Source organism: Notamacropus eugenii, chromosome 7 (assembly GCF_028372415.1).
Source record: "Notamacropus eugenii isolate mMacEug1 chromosome 7, mMacEug1.pri_v2, whole genome shotgun sequence".
Lineage (NCBI taxonomy): Eukaryota > Metazoa > Chordata > Mammalia > Diprotodontia > Macropodidae > Notamacropus > Notamacropus eugenii.
Window position 1 is genome coordinate 110,986,058 of NC_092878.1, and position 5,563 is coordinate 110,991,620.

Sequence of the window (5,563 nt, forward strand, 5' to 3'; positions counted from 1 at the left end):
TTTTTCCTCCTAAAATCACCAAGCTCATCATTTCTTATAACACAGTAATATTACATCACAATCGTATACCACAATTTATTCAACTATTCCGAAATTGATAGACATCCCCACAATTTCCAGTTCTTTGCCACCACAGAGAACTACTATAAATATCTGAGACAATATGGGTTCTTTTCATTTTATTCTTAATCATCTTTGGAAAAATATCTAATATTGATGTAGCTGGGTCAAAAGATATCAACAGTTTCATGTCTCTTTGGGCATAATATCATGTGGAGTGCTCTCCCAAATGGTTGGATTAGTTCACAATTCTGCCAACAATGAATTTATTGTCCCAATTTTTCCACATTCTTTCTAAAGTTTCTTGCTTTCCCCCTCAATCATTTTATCGGGTTCATAGTTTCAAGATGATATCACAAGGTTGTTCTAATTTATATTTCTCTAATTAATAATGACTTAAAACATTTTATATTACCATAACTTACTTTGATTTAGTCAGAAAACTGCCTCTTCATATCTTTCACCATTTGTTAATTGAGGAATTATTACTCTTCCTGTATACTGGATAAATTTTTAAAAAATATTTGAGCTATGAGACTTTTATCTGAGAAACTGTCTATCATTCCCACCCCCAATTTGTTGCTTTCCCAGTGATCTTGGATGCATTATTTTATTTGTTCAAAACTTTTTAATTTAGTGTAGTTTTACAATTCCCTCCGCTCTCCATCTCTCATTAACTCATAAATTGTTCACCTATTCATAAGTCTGACAAGTAATATACTGCATGATCTTCAAATTTTTTTATAGCATCATCTCCCTTTATATATAGGTTATATGTTCGTTTTGACATTATCTTAGCAAGTGGTGTAAGATATTGGTCTTTGCCCAATTTCTGCCAAATGGTTTTCCTGCTTTCCCAAAAACTTTTACCAAATAATGAATTCTTATAAAAAATCATTTTCTTTATCCTTGTCAGCAACAAGGTTTCTATACTCATTGCATGTTTACTGTGTTCCACAGATCCATCTTTCTATTTCTTAGCCAGTACCAGATAGTCTTGGTAATTACTGCCTTATAATATAGTTTGAGGCTTCGCTTTACTTCTCCTGGCTGAGGTCCGTGTGGGTCTTGGCTTGCGTCATGGCCTCGGTTCGCTCGGTGCTTGGGCGCTTAGGGAGTGATGGGGTCCTAGAACCTTGTTAGTCTCCGTTTCCTGTCCGTGGCGGAGCCTCGGGCTGCGGACGGTCTCTTCTCCCCCCTCCTTTCCTCCATCCCACCCCCTCCTCATGGAAACCCAGCTGGGAATCAGAGTTCTGGATATCTATCTAGAGAAACACCTGGATCACAGTCTTTCATGGCATCATCCAGAGAGCCAGATGTGCCTGCTATTGAGCACAGTACAGGTGGGCTTCTAGGCAAGATGTCTTTGCCAATTGGAATGCATCGTCGGGCATTCAGTTATGATGATGTCCTGGAGGATCCCACACCAATGACTCCACCTTCATCTGACATGTGCAGTAAGGTTCTGTGGAAAAAGCCGGTCATCCCAGATCGGAAGTACCAACAGCTTTCCAAGGTTGAGGAAGGAGAAAATAGTTTCTCCGTAACCCCCTCAGCTTCCAGTGACCAAATGAACAAGGCCCCAGTGGTGAAGGCCAAGGTTACGCACGTCATCATGAATTCTCTAATTGCAAAGCCGACACAAGAAAGCATCCAGCGCTTTGAGCAGCAGGCAGGGTTGACAGACGCTGGATACACTCCCCATAAAGGCCTCACCACAGAAGAAACCAAGTACCACCATGTAGCAGAGGCAGTCCATAAATTGAAGTTACAAAATGGAGAAATGACAAAAGAAGATAGACTGATAGCTTCAACCCAGTCTTCTCCAAGTAATACACCCCATTCTTCTCCCAAGCAAAAGCCCAGAGGCTGGTTTACTCATGGATCTTCTACTTCCTTACCTGGCCTAGATGTCAGCAGCATGGACTCTGGAAATGGAGATAGAGACAAACCCTCATATGAAAAATGGAGCCTTTTTGGACCAATAACTCTTCAGAAATCCGACACTGGTTTCAGTGTCCAGTCCTACAGAGGTACTCAGAAGCCATCACCAATGGAGCTCATTCGGGTTCAGGCTACTAGAACTGGAGAAGACCCAGCAACCTTCAAGCCACCTAAGATGGACCTTCCAGTGATGGAAGGGAAGAAACAACCTCCACAAACCCATAACATCAAACCAAGAGACATGAATGTGTTGACTCTTACAGGGTTCTAAAGTTTCTTTTTCTTATGAGCAAAGTTGTTTTCCCTGGTGAACTCACTGTTATGTAGAGAGAGTATCTTAGACTTTTCTTTCTCTTCCTCAACCACCTTGCACTTGACATAGGAAAGATGTCATCCATTTACAGTTCTACTGAAGATAATATTCCTGGGGAGGCAGTGATTGTTTCTTTAAATATTTTTTGCAAAGCTTGAATCATTCTAATGCAGGAAGTTAATTCTGTAACATCTCAAAGTTAGTCTGAATGATTTCTCAAAGTACAGTTGACTACAGCCAATTACTGATCTACAGAACTAGACTGCAGGGGCAAGGGAAATAATTAAAATCTAGTAGACTTTGTTCTGCATATTTTATACAAGATAATTATCTGTTTGGTGCTTCTTTTCTTTGGTAAAGAAGATTCCTATTTTCCATCTTAGTTGTTGGTACTAACAGCTTCTTAGAGAACACTGTTAACTCCAGAATCAAGGCACTGGTTCAGGAGCCCTGTTTCCTGCTTTCTTCTTGGCCTAGAGAGGCAGTAGTTTAACAGGAAAAGTCTGTTGGAAGTTTGTTGTCTTCTGTTTTGTGACATTATGTAAAAGATATTTAAAAGGTATTAGTCTTTTGGTTAAGTGCTTGAAGCAGAAGATTTGGTCTGCTATGTCCTACCAGTGAACTTTTCTTTTCAGAAAGGATTGTGGCTGGTTGCTGAGTGGTGAAATCATTGCTGCCTCCAGTAGATGAATAAGTGGTCTTTATTCACTTTAGCAATAGGTAGCACGCTAAGCTCATAGAGACTAAGAACTGATTCTGTTAAATTCCTAAGGGAGATTCGTGCAATGTTTTGCGCTCTAGAAGAACAGCTGAAATAACTTATTTTTTTAAAAACTGAAGTAAGCTCAATATAGTCTTTAGTGATCTGAGGTAAATCACCCTGTGACTTTTAACTTCCTCCCCAAGTATTGGCCTGAATCCTATCTTATTAGAAAAGGATGAGCTGCTGGGAGAAATAATAAAAGCTTTTGTCTTTGAGAACTTAAAAAAAAAAAATAATATAGTTTGAGATCTGGCACTACTAAACTTTTTTTCTTTACATTTTTTGTTAATTCCTTTGATATTCTTAACAGTTTGTTCTTCCAAATGAATTTTGTTATTTTTCTCTAATTCTGTAAAACATTTTTTCTATTCTAATTATGATGACAATGAATATCTGAACTATTTCCAGTAAAATATTATTTTTGTTACATTGACCCTGCCTTCCCATGAACAATTAAATATTGGAGGAAAATATCCTCCAATTATCTAGTCCATTTTTATTCTTATAAGAAATTGTAATAGTTTTTGTCCATACAATTCCTGCATTTGTTTTGGCGGTTGTACTCCACCATATTTTACACTGCCTAGAGTTGTTTTAAATGGGATTTGCTATCCCTTCTGACAGGGTTTTATGGGTGATATATAGGAACATTGATGATTTATGTAGATTTACTTTATATCCTTCTACTTGAATAAAATTATTGTTTCAACTATCTTTTTAGTTGAATCTTTTGTATTTTCCAAGTATACCATCATATTGTTTGCAAAAAGAGATAGTTTTATTAGTTCATTCCCTACTCTAATTTCTTCTATTTCTATTTTTTCTTATCTTTAGTACTTCCAAAACAATATTGAATTAAATACATGACAGTGGACAGGCTTGTTTCCCACCTGATTGTACTGTGAAGGCTTCACCCTTATCACCATTAGAAATAATGCTTGCTGATGGTTTTAGATATATGTTTTTGTTCTCAACTTAAGGAAAAATTCACTTATAACTATTCATTCAATTGTTTTTGATAGAAGCTTTTTCTTCTGAAACTAGTGCTATAATCACATAATTTTCAATACTTTTATTATTGATATAATCAATTATACAAACTACGTAAGTAGTTTTCCTTATGTTAAATCATTTCTGCATTTCTGATATAAATCTCAGTCAAAATGCATAATCTTTGTAATATATTGTTGTAATCTCCTAGCTACATATTATTTAGGATTTTTGCATCCATATTCATTAATCGCTTTGGATTATATACTTTTTTCTCAGTTTTTATTCTCTCCCTCTTTTAAATATTATTATCATATTCCTTTTATTACAAAAAAAAAAACATTTGGTAGGACCTCTCTTTGCCTATTATTCCAAATAATTTTTTAGTATAGGAATTAGTTGATCTTTAAACACCTGATAAAATTCATTTATAAATCAGTCTGATCCTGCTTCTTTTTTTCTTAGGAAGTTTATTTATTACCTGTTCTATTTCTTTTTCTAAAAAACAAAGGTCTATTTAAATATTCTATTTCCTCTTCTGCTTACCTAGATAGTCTATATTTTTGTAAGTATTCTCCTATTTCACTTAAATTATTAAAATGATTGGCTTATAATTGGGCAGAATAGCTCCTCGTAACCACTTTGATTTCATCTTCATTAGTGGAATATTTACTCTTTTCATGTTTAATACTGATGATTTAATTTTCTTCTCTCTTTTGTAAACTATATTATCCAAGAGTTTATGTGTTTGATTGTTTTTTTTCATAAAACCTACTAATTTTATTTATTAATTGAATGGTTTTCTTACTCTTAATTTTGTTAATCTTGCTTTAATTTTCTTTCTTTTTAGAATTTCCCATTTACTGTCTGATTGGAGGGTTGTTTTATTTTTTCATTTTTTTTTAAATCCGCAAACACAGTTCATTGGTTTACTCTTTCTCTATTTGACTGATGTAAGCATTTAGTGATATAAATTTTCCTCTAATCGCTGCTTTTGCAGTATCCCCTAAGTTTTGATATGTTGTTTCATTGTCATCCTATTTATGAAATTATTGTTTCTATATTTTGTTCTTTAACTCACTCTTTCTTCAATATTAAGTTGGTTACTCTCCAATTACTTTTTCTTATTTGTTTCTTGGGTCTCTTATTAAATAAAATTTTTATTGTGTTGTGATCTTAAAAGGATACATTTAATTTTTTTCTGCTTTTAGCTATAAATTTTTATGCTCTAATATATGATCAATCTTTGTAGAGATAACATGTACCACTGACAGAAAAGTTGTATTATTTTTTTTCTATTCTCATTCAATTCTCTCCAGGTAGCTAGCATATGTACCTTAGCTCTCTAAATATGTCTATTTACTTCCTTGAATTCTTTATTATTTTTTAGCTATATTTAAATAGTTTGAAAGGGAAAAATTAAAGACACACAATTATAATACCACTCTCTATTTTCACCCGTACTTCCTTTAACTTTTAAACATACAGATTGT

At 34.3% G+C, this 5,563-nt stretch overlaps 1 pseudogene; it reads left to right on the plus strand.

The window, feature by feature from the left end:
• Window positions 1-1,112: 1,112 nt before the first annotated feature.
• LOC140514942 (putative monooxygenase p33MONOX pseudogene) lies at window positions 1,113-2,644 on the plus strand (annotated as a pseudogene).
• The last annotated feature ends 2,919 nt before the right edge of the window (window positions 2,645-5,563 follow it).